General features: G+C 30.3%; 1 protein-coding gene across 5 annotated transcripts in view; it reads right to left on the bottom strand.

Annotated features, from left to right (window-relative positions):
- Nucleotides 1-12,291, bottom strand: part of LOC130447468 (Ig-like and fibronectin type-III domain-containing protein 2) — a 206,141-nt gene that overhangs the window by 155,734 nt on the left and 38,116 nt on the right. For all 5 annotated transcript variants that reach the window (XM_056784302.1, XM_056784299.1, XM_056784303.1 and 2 more), the window contains exon 2: nt 3,461-3,495. The gene's annotated coding sequence lies outside the window, so the exon portion shown is untranslated. The remainder of the gene's footprint in view (nt 1-3,460; nt 3,496-12,291) is intronic.

Below are 12,291 nucleotides of genomic sequence, written 5' to 3'. Positions count from 1 at the left end.
TACGAGGATGATTCCAGAAGTATCTAAACCAAAAGCGGCAGTTTTTGTTTGATTTCGTTGCTCAAACTTTGCAATAAGTTCACATAATACTTGCCATTGATAGTTTTTCGTTTTTCAAGATAGTTAATTATTATAATAACTGACACCATGACCTTGCTCGCAGATGGAACAATCTTTGTTATCTTTGGGATTCGTTCTCTCTTTTCAGCCCATTGTTTTGATTTTCTTTTTATTCCGGGCGTGATAGATCCACGTGTTCAACGTACAACAAAAATTTGACTTCATTCCTATGAAACACTCGATGAAAACTTCTTCAAGACGCAGTTGTTGTTCCAATGTGAACAAACGCGGCACCCATCTTGCATACAGCTTTCTCAATACAAAAATTTTAGTTATTATACTATGTATCGCTTTTTTTATATGCCTACTACGTCTGCTAGTTCACGCATTCTAGTTGACAATCATCCAGTATGGTTTTGTGTATTGTCTAGAATCATAAACTGATTTGGTCAACCACTGCGTTGCTGATCATCACACAGTCTCGTTTAAACGCTGCTACCCAATATTTTACTGTTGGAAACAAAGGAAAAGTCACACTCACAGTAAAATCTAGTTCAGATTTCATATTGGTTGGGCTATTGTCTTCCAAATAAAAGTTTGAATCACAAAACGATTCAGTAGAAACGTTCACTTTTGAAAGCTGCCAAACGAATACCAAACAACATGGCTTCTTGAATCATATGTAGCAAATATTATTTGTTGAATAGATATTATGCTTATTCAACTTTTTTTTCGTTAAAATCGATCATTTTCCCATTTTAACTTCAGTTTGCTCTTTGCTACTTTATTCGGTATGAAAAATGACAATTATCGAAGACGATTTGTTTCTATGAGACAGTTTCTGAAGACAAATAATGGTCTACAAAGACACCTGATGGTTTGATTTCATAAAAGAGAATTTCTAGAGAGAGATAATAATTTATTTTTTGACTTTCAGATGAATATTTGTCTAATATACTAAAATAACTTCAATCAGCTCTTGCATTTTTTGGAGCGCTATATTTGGCATCTTATTTTTCTCTTAAAATATTTCAGCTCACTGATAATTCATAGTTTCTTTATAAAGTCACTCAAATCCCTTATTACTTCTTCCCTAACCCTTTTTGACTATTTTTCTTTCTCAATTATTAAACGTGTCTTCATTTTTCTAATATCCATATATCGCCTGCATTTCTTTCTGATTCATAAATTCTTGTTGTAGTTTTTATTAGCATATGCTTCGAAATTTTTACCTTCCTTTTTGTATTTCTTCGTATTTCGATAATAAAACGCATCAAATTTAACGAACTTTATTACTAAATATAAAATGTGAAAATGGAAAAAAATTTAAAAAAAAATACCTTTTTTGTATACTCGTATAAATTTCCATACGGCTTGTTACTGAACGTATTGACCTTTTCAAGGCTAACTACTTCTACTAACTTCTTAGATAATTCGTTACCTCCGGCTAATATTTAATACTAGTTGTAATAAGCAATTGTCAAAGTGAATATAAGCAGAGATGCACAGAAAAAAATATTTTTTTTCAGGATTTTCAATGAGATTTTTTCTCAAAATAGTCATCAATAATTTTTCTACGATTAACAATCTATTTAGTCAATTCTAGTAATCAAAATAATGACCAATTCACACATACAAACTATGAATAATTAAGTATTATCATTGCTTCAACAATTTTGTTAACAGGGGCATTATATTGATGAAATAATAACTATTTCTCAGCCCTATATGACCCTTATTACTTGTTAAGAATAAAAATTTACTTATATTGATTGGTCTGCATTTCAAATCTTATTCCAACGTTCTAGACTTTATTCTAGAACTTATTCCAGCATTCTAGATCTTAAGATAACGTTCTAGACCTTGTTGCAACATTCTAGATCTTAATATAACGTTCTAGACCTTATTGCAACATTGTAGATCTCTAGATAACGTTTTAGACCTTCTTGCAACATTTTAGATCTTAAGATAACGTTCTAGACCTTGTTGCAACATTTTAGATCTTAAGATAACGTTCTAGACCTTGTTGCAACATTCTAGATCTCAAAATAACGTTTTAGACCTTCTTGCAACATTTTAGATCTCAAGATAACGTTCTAGACCTTATTGCAACATTCTAGATCTCAAGATAACGTTTTAGACCTTTTTGCAACATTTTAGATCTTAATATAACATTCTAGACCTATTTGCAACATTTTAGAACTGTAGATAACGTTATAGACCTTGTTGGAACATTGTAGATCTCTAGATAAGGTTCTAGACCTTATTGCAACATTCTTGATCTTAATATAACGTTCTAGACTCCATTCCAGCCTTTTTGACCTCATTTCAACGTGTCAGAACTACAAGAAATACGAAATTCTTGTGGCATAACCTATAAAAATGTTCCTGAAAACGGAAGTGCTTTTTATCGCGATAAAAAACGGTTAAAGATGATGAAAGTCATCTGAAATGACCCTCATTTGTCTTCCAGAACTGCTTTTCTCAAAAATATACCGTCATTTGTCTTCAGAAATTCATTTTTCGAAAAAATTAACTGTCATTTTTCTATGGAAAATATATTTTCCAAAACCAAACTGTCACTTATCTTTCAAAATTGTATTTTTCGAAAATGAACAGTCAGTTGTATTACGAAACTGCTTTTTTCAAAAACTGTTCACAATTGTCCTTAGAAACTGTTTCTTTCAAGCAGTAACCATGAATTGTTTTCAGAAACTATTTATTTCGAAAAAAAAAACATCATTAGTCTTCAGATATTATTTTTCTCTTTTCTTTTCCTTAAAATGAACCGTCATTTCTCTTTGGAAACCGTGTTTTTCGAAACTAAACCATCACTTGTCTCCCGATTCAAAAACAAATGAATTTAGAAAGCTGTCTTTATGAAAAGGTTATAAGGTTATGTTAGGTTATGTTAGGTTATGTTAGGTTATGTTAGGTTATGTTATGTTATGTTATGTTAGGTTAGGTGAGGTTAGGGTAAGTTAGGTAAGGTTAGGTTGTCCTTAGAAACTGTTTCTTCCATAAAGTAACTATGAATTGTCTTTAGAAATTATTCTTTTTAGTAAAAAAAACCACTATTTGTCTTCAGAAACTTTATTCTCCATAAAATGAACCGTCATTTCTCTTTGGAAACCGTGTCTTCCAAAACTAAATTATCAGTTGTCTTCCGATTCAAAAACAAACAGTTATTCGTATATAGAAAAACTGTCTTTCTGAAAGAACTGTTCATCAATTGTCTCTAGGAACTGTCCCTTCCAAAAAGGGAAATACTCTAGTTAATTGCCCCGTTGACCAGTGGGAGAATTTTTTATCAAACCGGCGCGTTCTCTTGCCATTAATTTGAACCAAATTTGGAATTTCCTTTTGAAACTTATACTAATCCATATTTTTGAATACTTACAATGACAATGACTGCTTGAATTAATCACCAGATATCTGTAACAAAATTAACAAAGGTAATGAAGGATACAAAGATGAAACTAGAACAATTTTTTGTTCTATGTGTAGATATACATTAAAATTTGACTCAATAATAATTCAAAATAAATCCTGGTGAGCGAGTCTTGATTGTATCATAATTATTTACTAATTCTGTCTTCCTCTTGACTTCTTTGTTGAAGATAAGCATATTCACAAAGATGTCAATGTCAATACGAAACTTTCATGATGATCACACCTCGTATATTCAACAAATTCATTACAAATAATACAGTAAATGAAACCTAATACTTATTTATGTTAAGGTTACTTCTAATGAACAATAAAGAATACCTGAATTGCGTAATCTCCACTGAGATTATCTATGAGGTAAAACGATGACTATCTAAAGAAGTATCTAAACGTAATCTAATGTCAAGAACGATTTTGATTTTATCAACCTTGTCGGATAAATTGTTTATAATTACTTGGTTATCTGTTGGTGATGTTTCTACTTTTCAAAATTCCAAATCCAGAAATTTAGAGAAATAACATCAATTGCCAAAAAAAATGATCGGTGTTTGTGAATGTGTTGGTTGGAAACGGATCCACCTGCGATTGTTGATTACCAGACACGTAAAAGCTCTTTCAGAAAAAAATAAACTTCTAATTTACCGATGAGTTTCGTTTTAGAGAAAAGTTGAGACGTCTACGCGCGAGAAAGAAAATAAAAGGTAAAGGGCTAATATTATCTTAATATACAAGTAGTTTCAAGTACGCGAAAAGAATATTTTGGAGATATTAAGACTAATTCTATAGCTTCTAAGTTAAATTTATTAGGGTTGATCTAAAAAAATAATGTTAGGTAACTGAGTAAGGTAAAAAACGCGTTTAAAAAAATTGTCTGTAGTCCTATTAAAAACACGCAAATAACTAGCAAAAACTAAACTTTTTACCAATTTTTAACATCTATACCTTTTATAAGTTTAAAATGTATTAAAGCAAATTTCACGTGGAAAGTATCCTGCCAATTTTATGGAACTAAATTTATTTTAAACATTTTGATTTACCTGAAAAGACATCATGAGAAATCTATGAGAAAGTGAAGTTTTTTTATGATTTAGAGAAAGATTTATTCAAAACCTATTCATGAAAGTTGCTGAAGAGAAACATTTTTCCAAAAACCGTTGTGCAAACTATGAAATTCCTTTTCGTTAACTCAATATCCGTTTGTGAGAGCTGCTGACGAGGCTCCTTGATACAAAAACTGGTGTAAAAGTATATATTTCTTCTTTTAATCACGAATAGTATGTAATATACTGAAAGGTGAAGTTTTTTGATGATTTAAAGAAAGATTTGTCCAAAACCTATTAATGAAATTGCTGAAGAGGAACATTTTTCCAAAAACCAGTAAGCAAACTATGTATGTTCTCTTCTTTACTTCAATATCCGTTTGTGAAAGATGCTGACGAGGCTCCTTTATACAAAAACTGGTGTAAAAGTATATATTTCTTCTTTTAATCACGAATAATTTGTAATATATTGAAAGGTGAAGTTTTTTGTGAATTTGAAGAAAGATTTGTCCAAAACCTATTAATAAAGTTGCTGAAGAGGAACATTTTTCCAAAAACCAGTGTGCAAACTATGAAATTCCTTTTCGTTAACTCAATATCCGTTTGTGAGAGCTGCTGACGAGGCTCCTTGATACAAAAACTGGTGTAAAAGTATATATTTCTTCTTTTAATCACGAATAGTATGTAATATATCGAAAGGTGAAGTTTTTTGATGATTTGAATAAAGATTTGTCCAAAACCTATTAATAAAATTGCTGAAGAGGAACATTTTTCCAAAAACCAGTAAACAAACTATGTATGTCCTCTTCTTTACTTCAATATCCGTTTGTTAGAGATGCTGACGAGGCTCCTTTATACAAAAACTGGTGTAAAAGTATATATTTCTTCTTTTAATCACGAATAATTTATAATATATTGAAAGGTGAAGTTTTTTGTGAATTTGAAGAAAGATTTGTCCAAAACCTATTAATAAAGTTGCTGAAGAGGAACATTTTTCCAAAAACCAGTGTGCAAACTATGAAATTCCTTTTCGTTAACTCAATATCCGTTTGTGAGAGCTGCTGACGAGGCTCCTTGATACAAAAACTGGTGTAAAAGTATATATTTCTTCTTTTAATCACGAATATGTAATATATCGAAAGGTGAAGTTTTTTGATGATTTGAATAAAGATTTGTCCAAAACCTATTAATAAAATTGCTGAAGAGGAACATTTTTCCAAAAACCAGTAAACAAACTATGTATGTCCTCTTCTTTACTTCAATATCCGTTTGTTAGAGATGCTGACGAGGTTCCTTGATACAAAAACTGGTGTAAAAGTATATATTTCTTCTTTTAATCACGAATAATTTGTAATATATTGAAAGGTGAAGTTTTTTGTGAATTTGAAGAAAGATTTGTCCAAAACCTATTAATAAAGTTGCTGAAGAGGAACATTTTTCCAAAAACCAGTGTGCAAACTATGAAATTCCTTTTCGTTAACTCAATATCCGTTTGTGAGAGCTGCTGACGAGGCTCCTTGATACAAAAACTGGTGTAAAAGTATATATTTCTTCTTTTAATCACGAATATGTGATATATCGAAAGGTGAAGTTTTTTGATGATTTGAATAAAGATTTGTCCAAAACCTATTAATAAAATTGCTGAAGAGGAACATTTTTCCAAAAATCAGTAAACAAACTATGTATGTCCTCTTCTTTACTTCAATATCCGTTTGTTAGAGATGCTGACGAGGTTCCTTGATACAAAAACTGGTGTAAAAGTATATATTTCTTCTTTTAATCACGAATAATTTGTAATATATTGAAAGGTGAAGTTTTTTGATGATTTGAAGAAAGATTTGTCCAAAACCTATTAATAAAGTTGCTGAAGAGAAACATTTTTCCAAAAACCGTTATGCACACTATGAAATTCCTCTTAGTTAACTCAATATCCGTTTGTGAGAGATGCTGACGAGGCTCCTTTATACATAAACTGGTGTAAAAGTATATATTTCTTCTTTTAATCACGAATAATATGTAATATATCGAAAGGTGAAGTTTTTTGATGATTTTAGGAAAGATTTGTCCAAAACTTATTAATAAAGTTGCTGAAGAGGAACATATTTCCTTTGTTGTACAAACTATGTATGTCCTCTTCTTTAATTCTATATTAATTAATTAATAATTAATGACTAGGTTCATTCATGTAAAAACCAGTATAAAAAATATATATTTTAGAAACAATAGTTCAATTATGTTATAATAGAATTGCTGAAGAGATACAATGAAGCAAAAACCGGTTTATAAAGTTTGTATTTTTCCTTAAAATAGCAAATCTACGAGAATATTTATCAAATATTCATTAATTAAACACGCTGATGATATCCAATGATACATTAATCGATTTTCGAAGTGTTTTCTAAATTTAAATATCGAGAATGTATATTTCCAAATATAAACAAATAAAGAGAATCTGCGCCAATGTGTAAATAAATGTTTTTTAACAGCAAACAATATAAAAATATTATTATGCAATGTCAATTTCAAGGTGACGTGAAGGTCGACAGGGATCCCTCGGTAATATTATTTAATTATAGTTAGTCCAACATTCTTTCTACGTATTTACCTGATATTTAAAAAAAACAAGTTTGTAATAAATAATCCAGGAGAATGAATATAAAACAATAATTTGTACAATCAAATTATTTATGGCTTATGTGGTAAAATAAATTACATATTTGTCATTGTATGCATTTTTTTGTTATGTAAATTTGATTTTATAATAAAATTTTGAAATAAATATACTCACTATATATACAGGATGTCATATTTGAAAAAGACATACAGGTGAATATGAAGAATTCCAGTAGTATTCATTGAAATATTCTTTTTCGGTATTAAGAGTTCCATATTATGTTTTCCAAGGTAATTATACGATTATTGATAAACATTTCTATAGGTACTATCTTTTAGAATTTTTAATATAATCTAATCTTTCTTGACATTTCGAAACCAAGTCATTTAAATATCAAGTCCAAAATATTGACTTTCTACAACCTTCTAAACAAACCCACTCACGTTATTCATTAGGAATACCAAATGATTGAACTGATTTAGCGACTTCCTAGTTTTAATAATGTATGTAAGATATGACGCGATACTTAACTAATCGCGATGTATTATTTATAAGTGATCTAATATCTCAATTACCATCTCAATTAATTTACCTGTTTTTACTTTATGTAACACTAGAAAATACTTATTCAAATAATATTATTTATGACTATAAAGACGACTAAGAGTGAAATCTACCATAGAATAAATCTTCAGGACCTTCGGAGAGGAAGAAAACATAGAATCAGGATAATCAACAACTAAGATCTTTACCTAAACTTAGTTTCAAATTTAAAATAGAAGCTGGATTGCAGTGTATGAAGGAAACGCAAGAACCGAAGGAAAAGCCTTAAAATAAAGCAGCAATTACACCATAGAAAAGCAAAAAAGTTTATATGAAGGAAGTCATTGCATCATCACAACTTCCATGTTCGGATTTTTTACCACCAGCAGCTCTCAACTCAACTTAAAAATTAATGGAATCATTTTGCTTCTTTAAGATAGCCACTACTGAGGACTTGTGAACAAGAAGGTTAGTTTTATGGTGTGGCAACTATGGAGCAGTGATTTACATGGTAAAAAAAGTTTTATCGCTCTGTACATGGTTAATGGAAAGCGATTTAAAACGTTCAAAGCCACGATCAACAAAGATGTTAAATATGTTGTTACTGCTTGTGTAAAAAATCCTTTATCGAGGATTCGATGTAATCTGAGTATTTGTTGCCTCAACACTAAAAACCTTGTGTTAATAATAACTTGAGAAAAGGTAGATGTTTTAAAGAGACGTGTAAATCTTGAAAACCTTCCCGATGTAGATGAGTTACCAGAAATTTAGTTCAAATACAAGATTTCTCGAAAAACGAAAAAGAAACTAAAGGAAATGATAAAATACCTAAAGAAAGAAGAAGACAAGGCATCGTTCATGAACCTCGACAGCTTCCAGGAGCAAGAACAAAACGACAATCAGAAGACAACTTCTAGAGGACTATCAGCAGAAGAAGGTATAAAGTAAAAAACATAAATAGTAAGAAAAATTGAAAAATTAGACCTATCAAATTAGTTTTAATTAAATTCCTATGGTATTTAATTTAGAAATAAATTTTTTTATGATTGTTTGAGATTTTTTTCTTCTTCCAAACCACTATGAACAATAATCCTTTACATGTAATCAGCGCTGTACTTTTAACTAACTGTCTAACGCGCGTTTCGACTAAAGGTAAACTAAACTGTCTAGTTACTATAATACAGAGACCTTAATAATACGTTTTTTTCGCACTTGTGCGTAAAATGACGTTTTACGCACACGAAAGTGTGTTTATAGAACGTATTTTAGTCTCTAAAGTTAAAAAAAGGTTTGAAATAAAAATTGTAGCCTAGATTAACCTAACTTATACCTTATCTAGACTACTTTTCCCTTAAAACGCACCCTTTCACCACTGGGACGCTTCACAAATACTGAGAAGATGAAAAATCAATAAAAATTATGAAATTTTGACTTGATCAGCGCTGGACTTTTAACTAACTAACAAGTTATGGCACTGAAACAGATATCATATTTTCACGAGCAAAATTAAGTTTTTTATCGAATACTGAGAATTTTACTATGTGACACTTTCAGCCTTTTCCATTTCAGTACACACTTAGTGTAAGCTTTTAAAAACTACCGTTTTCAGTTGGTTAGACAATCATGGTTGGAAAGACGAAGAGGCTAACGTCGTAATCTTCCAGTTTTGGTACGAGGCGCATCTAAATAGCTCTCTGATGATTTGGGAGACAGTTTGGTATCTTTAACATCTTCCTTGTATTTTATTTATAAATTAAACGTGAAAGTTCCATTTTATGTCAATCTTAGTATATTCAAAATAAAATTTCATTTATTTTCAAAAGGATTTTTCGAGCTTATATAAGAGCTTCTAACGTTTGATTTATACCTGCTAAATGAAATACAGAATAAATCATTTCCTCGTCATTTGATATCACAGCTTCATTCAGTTCGCAAGGAAATGGGAGAAAGGCAGAAAAAATGGTTTCCATTTACATGAAAAATACAACTGGAATTTTGTAAAGAATCCAACTTTATACGCATTAGGGTCCCGTTTTACTGTTTTGTTGTATACAAAAAGTCAACGTTGTTTCTTTTTTTTTGTTCTATTTATCATAAAATAATCAAATTTAAAATCTATTCCTAACTAGTAATTAATCATTCACATTGTTCTGTATATTGAAACTAGCAGACCCGGCCACGTGTTGCTGTGTGTGCAGTCACACATTAAAATGTGACGCCATCTATGAGGTGCAAATGTCCAAATTTCACAGTTCTCTATAAAGAAATTCGCTTAAGGCGCCATCTGCTCCATACTTATGGAAACTACGATTAATAACAACAATCCTCGTTGATGATCAGTTTATTCTTAATTATTGAGTACATAGTATCAGTTGACTCATTTTTGAGTTCATTCGGAACATGCACACAGACACTGAATTTTTATATATAATACAATTTTACTCGTCAACTGACCCTCGTATCCGACGTGTTCAGTACATTGATTCCTTCCCGTGGATTAAGCAGATTTTGATATAACTTTTCCAGGCCACTCGACAATCTACCATAACCTCTAATTGGCTATCCACAATGACAAGAACATATAAGAGGATTGATGACTTTATAAGTAGTTTCCACAAAGTTTTCCAAATAATCTCGTGGTTTCAACTTTTTTTTTTCATCGAGAAGTGAGCTCAATTAATTACATACTTGTATGAAAGTTTACGTCCCCATCAAGCTGATGGAAAGTTACCATGAAAATTGTTGATAAAATCGATTAATGTCTTCATTCAAACAAACTTTTTAGGACTTCGCTAAAGATATCTTTGGAATCCAAAGCATCCTGTATAAAGTATATTGCCGTAAACAGTCTCTGAAGACGATAACTTGGTTATCGAAACGCGCGTTATACAGTGTAATTGCAGATGACGTATAAACTGAATCCAAACTTCTAAATTTCTTTTTTTTGTGTGTGTAGATACATCATACCCAGATTTCTTTTATCGAATCTACTGATTTAACTCCGATGATTTGATTAATGATTGAAATAAAAAGAATGATTATTATTCTATAAATATATCGCGAAAGCAAGCTCGCACTCCTTTTTTACCAACCTTCCCATCAGCTGTTATAATGAAGAAGGCAAAAATCCTTGACTATAATATTCTTATCGATTTATTTTACATTCAAACTACAAAGCAGTACAGCTATTTCATTTCCGACAGGCTCCAAGTTTTCGTTATTTAAAATAAAAGATTAAATAACGTAATTTGTTTTTAAATAGACGAACACCCTGTATTTTACAGTGGTATTATAGAACAGTGTGTTCAATAAAGTAAAACAGTAAAAACTATTCTGAAATTCTAAATATTTTCAGGTTATAATTTGAGAATATAAAATAGTTGTTTATGTAACAAGTTTGTTAAGTAATCTTTGTACGACGAATACGAATATTCAAATAAATCGAACTGAACACACTGTTTTACACTACCTATATACCAACAGTCAGATTACATTGTTTAAAGCGCGTTTCGAATAAAGGTTAACTCAACTAAAAAGCGCGACTTGAACCTGGGACCTAAATGTCTCGTACTCTAGTTACTATAATACAGAGACCTTAATAATACGTGTTTTTCGCTTTTGTGCGTAAAATGACGTTTTACGCACTCGAGATCGAGTCTATAGTACGTAATTTAATTTCGATAATAAAAAAAAAGGTTTTAAATGAAAATTGTAGTACATAAATACCTTATCTAGACTAATTTTCCCTTAAAACGCACCCTTTTACCACTGGAATGTTTCAGAATACTGAGAATTCAATGGAAATTATTAGTATTCTGACTTGAATTTTTTTAATTTTCTTCAAAAAGTTACGAAGAACAATAGTGGGGGAAACAAATTTCCTTGGCGTCCCTTCTATTAAAAATTGAGGAATGAAAACGGATTATTCGATATTTCAGTTAAAACGAGTTCAAATTTTTTATATTATTTCGAATTTTGCTGTCCCCTCGATTTTAGGCTCTAGAAAATCGAAAAATCATCCGATTTCGAAAATATTGAAGTTCTAGACAATGAAATTTTAAACCTACCTACTTTACTCCTGAAAAATACCCTTTCACCCCTAGAATTATTCAAAATTCTGAATAGAAAATAATATAAAAATTTGTTAATTTTATACTTTCGCGGTTCCCTCGATTTTTGGCTATAGAAAATCGAAAAATCATCCGATTTTGAAAATTCTTTTTTGAAACGTAAAAACGAAGATTTTAAAACAAAAATCATTGAAATCGGATGATTTTTCACATTTCTAGAACCAAAAAACGAGGGAACCGCGAAAGTATAAAATTAACAAATTTTTATATTATTTTCTATTCAGAATTTTGAATAATTCTAGGGGTGAAAAAGTATTTTGTAGGAGTAAAGTAGGTTGGTTTAAAATTTCATTGTCTAGAACTTTAATATTTTCGAAATTTAACCCCAAACTCGTATTTCAATTTTAACCTTTTCCTATGAGAACTTTTTGACTTCGCCTACAGTTTTGTATTATTTTTTTCATTTATTTCCATATAATTTCAGACATATATTCCAAACAACAGTCTTCCGTAC

This window comes from Diorhabda sublineata, chromosome 8, assembly GCF_026230105.1.
Source record: "Diorhabda sublineata isolate icDioSubl1.1 chromosome 8, icDioSubl1.1, whole genome shotgun sequence".
Classification (NCBI taxonomy): domain Eukaryota; kingdom Metazoa; phylum Arthropoda; class Insecta; order Coleoptera; family Chrysomelidae; genus Diorhabda; species Diorhabda sublineata.
Note: the sequence above shows the minus strand (reverse complement) of the source record. Positions and strands in the feature narration are given on the sequence as shown.